Here is a 14065-nt window from a genome sequence, read left to right as displayed (position 1 = left end):
GTACTTGTTCTCATACATGAACCATCTACATACAACGTCAGGTCTGGGTCTGACAATGGGACATCTGTCAAGTCTTGTCTGGGTTTCGTCGTGATTGTAATAACGTCAATACAGTCATGAGCTAGTGGGTCTGTTCCGTTTACTGGTAACAGTGTGGCAGGATTCAATGTGTTACAACGTCTGATTTCTATATGTGGTTGGAACAATGTTAATTCATACCCTGTAAGTCGCGCTATAGTTAAGTGTTGTGTCTGTGTGCGGTTCAAGAGAACTTCTACTGCATGGGGTACTTGAACTATCAATGGATGTCCTAACACTATGGCATCGCTTTGTCTGATTGCTAAAGCTGTTGCTGCCACTGATTTCAGGCACGCAGGCAGAGCCTGAGCTACGGGATCTAATGTACTAGAAAAATAAGCACACGGTTTGTGTGATCCTGCTTGTTCCTGTGTGAGTACTGACAAGGCAGTACCTTCTCGTTCTGTAACAAAGAGTGTAAAATGTTTTCTGTAACATGGTGTTGCTAAAACAGGTGCTTGGCATAGAGCTTTCTTTAAGCTTTCAAAAGCTTGTGTATGTTCCTGAGTCCAAGGGAGAACAGTCGATGTGGCTGCCTCCTGTGTTGTCAACTGAATGAGTGGTTTTGCTAGAAATGCATACTGAGGGATCCACTGCCTACAATATGAAGTGAGGCCTATAAAAGCCCGCACCTCCTTTTGTGTCTTGGGTATTGGCATGTTAGCTATTAACTGAATGCGGTCGGGTGTAAGCTGCCTTCCCTCCTTGGACAGCGAGTGTCCAAGATAAACAACTCGCTGGACACAGAATTGCAGCTTAGAAGGGGACACCTTGTGCCCCTTTTCGGCTAGAAATTGTAAAACTGTCAGTGATGCTTTCTCACATTCACGTTCGCTTCTAGCGGTGATCAGCAGATCATCGACATATTGAAGCAGAGCAGTGTTGACTGGCATGTGGATACTGTCGAGTTCTCGTTTCAGTGCTTGGCTATAGATGCTGGGGCTTTCTGTAAATCCTTGAGGTGCGCATGTGAATTTAAAGCTACGTCCATTTAAACTAAATCCGAACAAATATTGGCTTTCCGGATCTATAGGGACGCTGAAAAAGGCATTTTTGAGATCAATTACAGTAAAGAATGTTGCTTCAGGATCAATAGCTGTCAGTAATGACGAGATATCTGGGACCACAGGGAATTGTGGCATAATGCATTTGTTCAATTCGCGCAGATCAATAACCAATCGATATACTGGCGGGGCCTTCGGATCTGTTCGTTTAAGAATCGGAATTATCGGTGAATTACATACATTGGAGTCTGTTTCTACAACCACTCCTTGGGCAATGAGCTCGTCAATGATTTGTAGTAAAGCCACTACAGCATCTGGTGGTAACTTGTATTGTCGCATTCGTGGTAGTACCACTCCTGCCTTTAGTGTCACTCGATATGGTGTAATATTCATGCAACCAACGTCAGTAGGGCCTTGTGCCCATAGATGTGTAGGTAAAGTCTGCAGTCGGGGATCCATGTCTCGAGACACATAATGACCTTTGAAATCACGTAAAAACAATCTTACTCCTTCCGGAGAACAACATATTATAGCTCCTAGAGCTTTCAGTGTTTTTATACCTAACAAGTTTTCTGGACATGATTTAGTAAGCAATAAATCTGTAGTTCTGGTCAAGGGTCCTATCGTAAGTGGAAGAGGCTGTGATACTTCATTAACAATAGGTTTTCCTGAAAAACCAAGGGAAATATTCTGTGAGCCTGAGAGGGGTGCCCCTGGAACTTCACTACGTTTTATAGTTGTTCGACTTGCCCCTGTATCGAGTAAAAATTTTCTGTCTTGACCTAATAATTCACTATGTACATAAGGTCCTTCTTGGTCTACAGGGACCTCGATAAGGGGTAAGTCAACTTCCCTCTCTAGGCTGGTTCATGCGTATCGTTGATAATCAGGGTAGTCGTACTGTGCGGTCTGGTACAGCTGTCGTGTCGTGGTTTGTGTGGCAGCAACAGGCAGCGCTGGTGCAGCTGGCACAAACTGTATAGACTGTTGTGGAGCTGGCATGGACTGTGCATGCTGTGGGGCTCCTTGTTCATTCTGATCCTGTCTAAGTGGCCGTGGTCTTTCTTTTGTAATACCTGTGGCGATATTACGCTTCAGGACTGGACAATCGTGTATATAATGACCTGGTTGTTTACAATAGTTGCATGTCCCTTTTACAGGTCCTGCTGATTCACCGGAATGTGTCGTACCCTTTTTATGTCCTTCAGCTGGAACTGTCTGGGAGACTAGCATTTTCATTTTCGTGTCTTTCATGCGTCTTTGTTCATGATCTTGTTCCTCTCTAATTCTATTGTGATGATACTGTAACATTTGTAACATTTGTGATGGGGTATTACCTTGCCAGGTACTCTCGAATTTTAATACTCTATTCTTCACTTGGGGCAAGGAATTTTCAACTAATTTTGTCACAAACAGATGTGGGTATGACTCGCTACTTGCTTTTATACCACTATTTATACCAAAACATTTTTCGAATCGGGCATAGAAATCACTAGTGTCTTCATCTTGCTTTTGTTTACAGGCTGAGATTGCACCCCAGTCTTCCTTTTTCGTGGTTAATAAACGTGGCAGTACCTGAACTAGTAAACCTGGTAGTGCTTTAGTTTTGTCCCCAAGCCCCGAACCTGGACCTCGGGCCTTTTCTTCATTTTCTAATGCTGTCCAGTCTATCTTTTGGTCTCCCACCTCCCACTCTTTTTCCTTGAGTTTTTCATAAATGCCAGCAGGCATCAATACCTTTAATATTGTCATAATGTCGGGATAGGTATACTCTCCCATGAGTAACATGTCTTTAATTTCTCGGTGGAAACCCGCTGGGTCTTTGTCATGACTGGGTACCACTTTCTTCATTTCCAACAATTCTATTTTTGATATGGGCGTATATACATATACACGTTTAAACTGATTGTCCTCGCCCTTTATTGGGTGCACTTCTCGTAAGGGATTCTGTCTGTCCATGTAATACATCGGTCTTTCCTTGATGGCCAGTGAATCATGTTCTGGACATACAAAAAGAATGTACTGCTTTCTGGATTCTAGTATTTCCTTAATTAACTTAGTACCTGAACCTTTCCATCTATTCGTGAGTAATTCAGTCAATATATCAGGTAAGGGACCAGGATCTGAATGTTGGCTTTTATATAGTATAAGAAGTTGTTGAATCATATAAATCCCAGCTAAACGCTGTTCATCTGGGGTGAGATTCAAAAATGTGTGTGCTACTGTATCATCATCAGACTGTCAACCCAATGAACGGCTGACCTGGCTAATTCTTGTTCATCCATAGAATCGAGAAAATGATAACCCCTTCGTTCTCTGAGTAATTTGTCAGTGGCTTGGAACGAATGCTCGGGGGACTTTATATTTATTATAGGTGTTTGGAAATTCCTGTTATTATCTGTGCATATCGGACGTATCGGGTCAGTAAAACATCTAGTACTATTACAAGATCTTCCTCTTCCTACATAGGCTATGGTTTCTGACTGTCCTGTGGGCAGTCCTGATCCTTCCCCCTCGCTTTGTTCGAACTGGTCTACCGCTAATCTCTCTTCGTGTAGGCGTTCTATTTCTTTACGGATCTTTCGGCACATGGCTATTATACAGTTTTGTTTATCATGTCTCCCTTCTGATATATTCTGGCTCCATCTGGTAAGAATTTGCATTGCTTCCGGGTCTACCCCCGGTCGGTCTTGATTTCTGATCACACAATTTATGAGGAAACGTAACAGTTCCCCCTGTATTTCCACTTTCTGGTATTCCATAGCTCTGTTAATACATTCAGAATCTCGCCCTGTTTGGACAAAATGATATATATTATCTAGATGCATAGTCATTCCTGGTAACTTCCCTAAATACACCGCGGCTCGTCTGATACGTAATGATGCCAGGATCATTTCGTCCTCTTTGCCGGGCACAGGGTCATATCTACAATCTATAAGAAGTTCCTTAAGCGTGCGTGCATTTATGAGTTTGGGGGTACGTGGATGTGCTGACTCCTGAAAAGTAAGTTTATTTATTCTGGGTGGCGTAGAAAAAATATTAGTAGCACCTCCGGTAGCCCCGTCTGGGGTATCGGGCGTGAAAGGATTCGTTGAACGCGATACAGAAACTATAGGTGTGGACACAGCTATAGAAGTAGCTGTAGGAGCAGATGTGGAAACGGACGTGCTTGCTGGAACTTGTGTCAGGATTTGTTGTTGTAAAGATACAGATACAGGATCTTGGCGTTGAACCTCCCCGGCCGACGGTCTATGTGGGGCGGGGTTAGCATACTCGGGAGCTGCGTCATCTAAATATGAGGAAAGAAAAACATCTTCTGCGGTTCTAGGATGCCCTTTGGGATGTACCTTTATTGGAAATAATGGGGGTGGCAAGTCTTTTGGTATCCCCGCAGTAGCCTTAGGTAATCCCTCGGCCAGAAGGGGATACATACCCTTCATAAGGGCATGTCTTTGTCTGTCTACTTGTTCTGATTTCACTCGTGTACCTTCTTCAATTAATAGATTTTCTCGGACTTCATTTGAATTCTCTTTACTCCTCTCTTCCTGTCTACGTGCTTTTTCTGTACGTCTATACGATTCTTTACGCCATAATTCAATGGCGTCTTTCTGTGACTGTCTGGCTTTCTTTTTCCATAACTCTTCCTCTACTTTCACGATGCACTCTGCATCCCAGGTCCCAGCTGCGGGCCACCTCTGACTTTCTGGTAATTCCTTAGTGTAGTCTACCCATAAATCAAGAAATAATATAGCGTCTAAGCCGTGTTTATGATACATGAAGTACCCTGGAGTGTCCCTAGGAGGAATAGGAACAGCTTCTTCGAGTACCCCTTTTCTAGTTGTGATCTGTCTTAATTTCGAAAAGAGCGGCATTTTGAGAACTGATCTGATACTTGATTTTTAACAAACTTAATACAATAAACACGATAATGAACAGTCATTCATACCACAATATGCAGAACGTATTAACACATTTAACATTTAACATTTAAATGAGCAAACAATGATGATGACGATCTAAGGAAAACTTAATCACTAAACATAATACTCGGCATTATCTGAATTTATTCTGAATTTATATACTTGATATACTAGATATACTGCTAAACAGTACAGATACACTGCTAAAACAGTGCAGACCGGATTTGTGTACCCAAACCCGTCTGGACCGGCACAACTTATGTGCACGCCAGAACGCCTCCCCAGTAATGGTACTCACCGGGTAGCTCGGAACGGAAGGCCTCGGAACGGAACTGAACTGAACTGGACCGGACTGGACTCGACTCGAAAACTTCGGAAACCTGGTGGACATCGGAAACCTGGTGGGCCTCTGTATACCTCGGATCTTGCTCTCTCAGCTAGGCTCTGGTCGGGATACTTCGCACTTCTCACCGCCTCGTCTGGGTGTTGATCGCAGCCTCAGTCGCCCCCGCTTGACCGGAGGGAGATACAGGAAATCCTGCTGGTACGCGTTGTTGTCCGTCCAGCTGTGGCAGGAGACCGGGCCTGCAACGCACCGCCGGCGCGTGAGATGAGAAAGTGTCCCTGTTCGGGCGCCATTCATGTGGTAATTAATTTAATGACCGGGACTTAATTTGATACAGAACATAATAAAAATAGCTCAGTAAATAAGAGGCAGAATCCGTGGTATTAGAGGTTCGGAATGGGTTTTATTCTAATGGACGATTTCGAAATCGTGGCCTCCAAGTTCCATCACCACGGAGGTTCAGGAAGTGAAGTACATACATTATTGATAATTAATCACTTTTATACGATAGGCATTACAGTGAGGTAAATGCAAGAGGCGTAACAATTGATAGCAAAGATAACATTTCACATGCGTAGCTGAAAGAGGCGTAATTGGGAGTAACAAGGAAACGTCATTGGTTGTGATGTCACATATGGGTGGACCTATGAAATAATTTCGCAATGTCAGCAGAAATACTTGGCAGAGATGCGCGCGCAGCAGTATGACGTGTGATTGACGTGCAACTAGGGGGTGAAGGGGACTTGACATTTAGCTCTACATGTGGCGACAGAAGTCTGGAGGGTCAAGTCAACCTAATCCCAAATCATATCTAACATCCTATGTTTAAAGAACTATGTTATCCAGAAGGGAGGTCTCTGAGAGTAGAATCTTATTCTATACTGACTATACTGACTGTGAGTGCGTGTACAAGCGTCTAAGTGTCTACACTAGGTGCGAGGGCAGGAATCTTCCATAGTAACAGGGCTATGAATTACTTGCATGAAGACAGAGAAACCGGGCCTTTGCTCGGTAGCTGGAAGAATGTTTACTTAAACTACTAGACAGGAATGCATTGGGCAGGGAATGGAGCAGATAATTTCGAAGGTGAAATACAGTTCTTGGCAGGCAGCAAGCTGATGTCAGGCATCGTGAGCCGCGCAGGGAATGAGACAAAGTTCATGGTCACAGATGCAGGCTCGGACTGGAGCTTCAGAGACAGAAAGCAAGAAAAGCTTGATGACAGAATCAGGGCCTACTTGCCTGGACTGTAAAAATGGCATAAGTGAACCATATAAAGGCGGTGGCCTTTTGTACTTAGGAATGGAATATCCGGCCTATTCATGGCGGATCTGAAAGAGGACATGTTGACGGTGGACGCACATGTGTTTGCGTCTTCATAACTGGAACTGGAGGGAACATACATGTACTTGTAACATGCACATAGAACCGTTGGGGTCCAAGATAGGGGACATAACTGACCAGAAAAATCCATATTTCCACAATGCGTTCAAAGCCCTGCACAACAAGGGGCCTGCATGTATCAACAAAAGGATGACCTTCCACCAACCGACTGAACACCTATGATCCACCTCCCTCTTCCTAGCAGACACTCCCTGGATCGAGGCAACAGAGGAGGGCGCTCTGTTTCACACATGGCGACCAGAGCTTGGAAGGACTTTCCCTGCACCTCGGGCCACCAAGGCACTCCAGTAACTCAAGTCCTGTCTGTTCGAATAAACAAGATCTTCTCATAGCAGCTTGCAACTCCAGCGCTTCGAACTCATGGGTGATTTGCAGCACTCTATAAATTATTGATTGATTGAGTGAGAGTGAAAACTGTTGTTAATGTTTAAGAAGAGCAACAAAGTTAGGACGTTGAAGGATTTCATAATTTTTCTACTGTCCACCGGCTAGTCCTCCCCTAGAAACATCTATGGCTCCAACCCAAAACCCTAGACTTGCTGCAACAGGAATCCGACCATACTGTTTGAATTCTGACCATTGTAAGACGTATTTGTTGAGTCTTCTAAATAGGTTTTCGGGGCTCGTGGTAAAAGAATGTTGGCACCAGTACTGGGTGGAATTTCAACGGTGAACAGTGGGAGTGGGAGCAGTTGGGTGCCTGCTCCTGATGGGTCCTGCAAGCAACAATAAAGACTTGTTTTTATCTCCCGAGTATTCAGCACTTCTTTGCAGTGGCAACAAGTGACTCTGGCCTATGTGTTAGCAATGATATGGAGCTACGTTTCATCACATCTCACCTTCACCTTCGGCTCAGCTTCCGCATGGTTTGGCTTTCAGTATAACCATTTCAAGTAATTCGCCACTAATCCTATTTGGGTTTTGGAGTAGCGTTCTACCTGCCAAAAAGTGCTTCGACGCCTCATCAGGGGTAGTAAGTACTATATAAATGCAATTCTGATACAATACAATACAATACTGTGAGGAAGGTGAGGAAAATAAAAATCTATGAGGCCTATGTGTCCCCATGTGCCCCCCCCCGAACGCTTATGTGCACATACATGTAACCTATGTATTTCCCCTCCATGGCCTTTCTATCATGATGCTTATGCTATAACGTGGCCTGCCATCATCCAGTCTCCCATGAGAGAAACGACAAATCTGTATTGAGGCCTACACGTTTTTCATCATGTTTTCCTGCATTTTCATGAAGCCCATGTTTATGGCTCAGCCAGAGCCGAAAAGAGGTTTCATGCCTCAGAACGCTCTGAAAGCTGCAGCTACGTATCCTTGGCCTTGCACACTTGGGCCTCAGCCAAAGGGGCCCCGACCGAGGTGCCGAGACAGTATTGAGCACGGTTATCTGCTTACTCTTACTGAAACCACATTCTTGCCTGGTGAAGGAGGAATGAACGCGACCCATCTGCAAGGAGGGAGCCCAGCCCTACTGTCTCTCTTTGTGAGATTGCAAAGCTCACGTCAGTAAAAAGCCCATAGCCCCCATGTAAGGCCTCTGCAGTAAATGAAGTAAATGAAGAAATAGATGCCACATCGGCTCTTGGTGATGAGCAACCTATGTCACAAATCAGTCCCTGCTCCAGACATCGGATATCAGATAATACAAGATGTGCTGGTCGTCCTGACACTGAAGGCCTCACTCACTGAAGGCCTCACTTCCAGACTTGTCCGGTTGCATAGCAACCCTCCCCACGTCAGTTACACGTCATGCTCGAGTTGAGCACAAGTAAGGCAAAGTTCCAGTACAATTCCAGCAGATCACGCAACCCCCTCCAGGTATCCACCCACACATGACAAATTACCCATTATCATCAAGTGGACGCCCACATGGACGCCCACCTTCACGCCTACTTACACGCCCACATGCTCTTATCTCATTCTCTCTTGCTCTTTTGCTTACGTACAATTGAGAAATGTATATATACTGTACTCTGTGAATAATGTTTTGAGAATATTGAGAATACTTTTGAGTCCCTTTCCAGATCCTTTTTGGTGATGGTAATATTCTCCCTTTGACTCGAGTTATTGGAATAAAGCCCTTTTAGAACCTGATACCACAGACTCAGCCTCTTGCTTTATGCATGATCCTATTGATATTCTGAAATACATAGAGCGTAATATTTTATTTACCACATAATGGCGCCCGAACAGGGACATCTCTTTCCCCACACGCCGGAGATGAAGGTCCAGTTTTGCCCCCTTCCATAGCTGTGACGGACTTCAAGCGCGCACGTCGCGGGTCTTCCCGCCAACTCCCTCAGGCCAACGAAGGGGACAGACTGCGACCAGGCATCCATACGAGGCGGTGAGGAACCTACCCAGAGCCCACCTGCGAGAGAGCTGTGTCCGAGGTATACAGAGGCCCACCAGATTCCGAAGTTCCGAAGTATCCAAGTCACGAGTCGAGTCCAGTCCTGTCCAGATTGGTCTAGTCCAGTTCAGTTCCGAGGCCTTCCGTTCCGTGCTACCCGGTGAGTACCGTTGCTGGGGAGGCAGTTAGACGTGCACATTAGGTTGTGCCGGTCAAGACGGGTTTGGGTACACAAATCCGGTCTGCACTGTTTCAGCAGTGTATCTGTACTGTTTAGCAGTATATCTAGTATGTCTTGCATATAATTCAGTATTCTCTAGTGTTAGTATTATGTCAGTAACTAGTTTCCTATTAGTTATCATCGTTCGTTAAATGTTAAATGTTAAATGTTTTAATATGTTTTAAAAATTGTGGTATGAATGAGTGTTCATTATTGTGTTTATTGTAATTTATTGTGTTCAAAATCAAGTAGCAAAGTTTAAAGATGCCGTTCTTTTCAAAATTAAGACAGATCAAAACTAGAAAAGGGGTACTCGAGGAAGCTGTTCCCATTCCACCTAGGGACACTCCAGGGTACTTTTTGTATCATAAACATGGCCTAGATGCCGTATTATATCTCGATTTGTGGGTGGACTACACCAAGGATTTAGCAGAGAATCAGAGATGGCCCGCTGTTGGGACATGGGATGCAGTTGCATCATGAGAGTAGAAGAAGCATTATGGAAAAAGAAAGCCAGACAGTCACAGAAAAATGCCATTGAATTATGGCGTAAAGAATGGCATAGACGCACAGAGAAAGCGCTCAGAAAAGAAGAGAAAAGTAGGGAGGATTCAGACAAAGCCCGAGAAAACGTATTAGTTGAGGAAGGTATCCGAGTAAAAATAGAACAAGTAGACAGACAACGAAACACTCTTATGAAAGAGAAAATGTAGACCAGCTCGGAAGGATGCCATTGAGTTTTGGCGCAAGGAGTCACATAGGAGGACAGAGTAAGTGTTTCACGAAGCAGAGAGAAGTAGACTGGAGTCTGGAAAAGCCAAGGAAAAGATGTTACAGGAGGAAGTGGAGCAGGTAAAATGAGCGCAGGCTGACAGAGAAAGAAATACTGACGTTGCTGGTATTTATCCCGTCCTTTCAGAGGACCTAGCAAGAGTGGCCCCAGTAGAAGGTCCAGTTAGAGTGCCACCGCAAGTACCACGAGACATATAATAATGATATAGTAGCCCAAAGGTTCTTGAGCCTCCCACCAAACGAACAGCGCATAGCTGGTGTTTTCATGGTCCAACATTTGATTACGTTGTTAAAAGGGACTTGAGAGGGGTGTAGCTAGGGTAATAGCAACACCTGTGATTTGATGACACCCCTAATGTACAAAGTGTTAACGAAAAAATAATTAGTGAAAAGTTTAGCTTGAAAAAAGAATTGTGGGTATTTCGAATTTGCAAATTGTTCAAGAATACAGGTTTGTGTTCTTGGTGGTCCAGTGAGCCAATGTGCTGGGTCAAGTCGGTGAGATTGTGACCCCCTGAGTGCAAATTGTATGTAAAAATAATTTTTCAATTGGGCGAATTATTGCAGTTTTTATGGAATTGAGTAGTCTTTTTGTCTTTGACAGCTTCAGAGTGAGGAGAAGGTGGGGGCTGTGTAGAGCAGTATGTGATACAGAAATCGGAGACAGATTCTGACCTTGTAGCCAGTGTAGGTGGGGGCCGGTGAGAGGAGCAGAACAGAGGCACTGCTTAGAAAGCTTCTCTGACATCGCATCTGTGTAATGCCTGCAGCCGGAGAGCCTTGGGGGCCAGGAGTAGGAAAAACAAAAAAAGATGGCTGGCAGCCCAGGCTCAAGCCGCGCTGAGGGGCTATTTTTAGCTTCTCTGATAAGACAGGGCAGCTGAGAAATGTAAGTCGAGAAAGATTCCCTTGTTCTATGCTGTGCAAAACAAGTGCCCCGAGAAATGTCTATGGAGAAGATTTGTTTTATTTTTTAGCAAATGTTATATTGCTTCTGGCCAGAAAGTAAAATGTTGCTCTTGCTTGGAATTTTAAGGGCTATATGCCTATATAAAAACGATTTTCGAATTCGGACATTTTTAAATTGTGGCCACATGCTGCCACCAGTTGAATTGAATGACTGATCCGGTGGTTAAAAGTCTGTGAGGAGAGATGAGAGATGCGTCTGCGTCTGGGACGTTAGGGTACATTGTGTTGACGAAGATGCATAGTTCATTTTTATGAAAAAACAAACAGGTTCGTGTGTTCTTCGTTTTTGATTATTCTTGCTGATTCTGTGTGTCAGACTTGACACGGTGATTTCAGATGGGGGTGTATAGGGCAGGTAAATCAGTTATTGATTATAAGCCTGACAAATTAAGCAGGCCAGAATGTTCGCCTCTGAGCTGTAGGTACAGAAATTGGGCGTCACTGCTCATTTATATATGTTAACGCACTTTGTTTATGCTTTCTGTGCTTGGTATACTGATGGCTTGGCATATGTATTTTGTATATGTTTTGTTTTTGTGTTGTATTGACCAGTCTGTTTAGCGTTTTAATACAAAGTTCTCCTGTGCAGTACAGAGATAGTCGTGACGACGGCGATCTTTGCACAGCGCTTGGCTGGAACTTGTTCACAATTACTAAATTTCACAGACATGATATTACCTTTATCATGCTGTCAAAATAGCAGACAACACGTTATCAGTGTATGTCTAATTGGTGTTGGAGATGAATGAAATAAAAGAAAAAGTTATGCAAGACTAAAATATTTTTCACATGACTGCCTTTCTCTTATAGACAGGCAGCCTTGGTCATATGTTTCCAGATTGGACATTAAGGAACCATTATGATCTGTGCACTCGCATCTTACCTCTTGAAAGGCCTGTTTTAAATAAGGACTGCCACCCCAGAGTGACAAATGAGGCTCGGTATTTAGGGTAATGAGAAAATATCTGACAGGATTTCCTTTTTAAAGTTTGCTTTAGTAAGCTCATTCTTGTAAGTGGTGGCCCCAAAAGTTGACTTGTTTTTAAATTAGGCTGTTTATTGTATAGGTGGAAATTATTGCAAAATGACTGATTTTTTTTAGCAGATGAATTATTAATTATCAACATTAACAACTGTTCTTAAACTTGGTTTTCCGAATATTTAGGTAATTTAGCATTCTTATTAGGGCCTCCTAGCATTAATATTGACTTCAGGTTGGTGTAGGTTCATGTAATAGGGACATTTGCATATGAGATGTCATTTGGCCAGCTTATGAGCTAACACAATGAGGTTTGTACATTAATTTGAAGGATTTCTCGTCGTTTCAAATACGCTGTGTATCTCCTATAATTTTGCTTACGCCCAGTAGCTACACACAGGGATTAATAGTGTTGACAAGACACAGGGTTTGATAGTGTTTGACAGCAGTGAAATCTGTTTCAGATTTCCTCCTGTCAAAAAGGGGGGGAAGGAGGAGAATATTGGCTTTCTGCTGGCCCCTGAGGAGGTTCGCTTCCCGCTAGCCCCTTAAGAAATTAAGCCCCTTAGAAATTAGCCCCCTTAGAAATTAAGCCGAGGAAATAGGTATGGTGCTTTCCCCTTTTTTCTCATGTTTTATTGTGATCATTCACGGGAATTAGTCCAAGCCCCTAATACAGCTTCTACTAAAGTCCTCCCTTGGACACAAGAACACACTGTGGCATTTGAAGAATTAAAGAGAGCTTTATGTCAAGCACCAGTTTTAGCAAACCCTGATTACAACAAATCGTTTATGCTTTTTGTGACAGAGCGGGATGGAACAGCACTATCTGTCCTAACACAAGATCATGCAGGAAAACACGAGCCCTGTGCTTATTTTTCTAGTACATTAGACCCAGTAGCACAGGCTTTGCCTGCGTGCCTAAAATCAGTTGCAGCAACGGCCTTAGCCATAAGACAAAGTGACTCGATAGTGCTGGGCCACCCTCTGACAGTACAAGTACCACACGCAGTAGAGGTTCTCTTGAACCGGACACAAACACAACACCTGACTGTAGCTAGACTGACAGGCTATGAGCCAACGTTATTTCAACCACACATAGAGATCAGACGATGCAACATACTGAATCCTGCTACCCTTTTGCCCTCCAGTACAGAAAGCGTTTCACCACACGACTGTGTTGAAGTAAAACATACCGTGACTAAACCAAGACAAGACTTGACAGACGTTGCACTCCCAGACCCCGACCTAACACTATAAATTGACGGCTCATGCATGAGGACAGGGGCGGGAGAATTAGTGGCAGCATATGCAGTGACTACTGATACTGTAATAATAGAGACTAAAAGAATAGACATATTGTCAGCACAAGCAGCAGAGCTCATCGCCCTAACACAAGCGTGCATAAGAGCTAAGCACCTGAGAGTAAACATTTACACCGATTCTGTGGCGAGAAAGAGGTTTCTTGACCTCTCATGGGGCCAAGATACAGCATGGCCCCCTTATTCAAGCCCTACTGGAAGCAATATATTTACCAACAGCCATAGCTATACTAAAATGTAAAGCACATACTAGAGCCACAGATACCATTTCCCAAGGCAATGATCTGGCAGACCGAACAGCTAAACAGACAGCTCAGACCCCACTAGACATGACAAAATCACAGATACTATCACTGTCCAAAGCCATGACAGTTAGGGATCCTTCCAAGGATGTACAAGACATACAGACACATGCTACTATGGACGAATTAAAGAAATGGTCGGAACAAGGAGGGGTACTGACTGATCAGGGTTGGATGAATAAGGGCAAATCCACATGGTTTCTTCCTGATTCGATGGTACAAGTGATTATAAATACCGCACATAGTCCTGCACACTTAGGAGAGAAAGCAATGATAGATAGCTTACAGAATATATGGTTCAACAAGCACCTGCGTGCAGCAGCGAAACAAAAGGTCAGAACATGTATGATCTGTTGCCAAT

General features: G+C 43.8%; 1 protein-coding gene across 1 annotated transcript in view; it reads left to right on the top strand.

Moving 5' to 3' along the window:
* Window positions 1-14065, top strand: part of LOC146797314 (uncharacterized) — a 421742-nt gene that overhangs the window by 161415 nt on the left and 246262 nt on the right. The window lies entirely within an intron of this gene.

This window comes from Triturus cristatus, chromosome 9 (genome assembly GCF_964204655.1).
Source record: "Triturus cristatus chromosome 9, aTriCri1.1, whole genome shotgun sequence".
Taxonomy (NCBI): Eukaryota; Metazoa; Chordata; class Amphibia; order Caudata; family Salamandridae; genus Triturus; species Triturus cristatus.
Note: the sequence above shows the minus strand (reverse complement) of the source record. Positions and strands in the feature narration are given on the sequence as shown.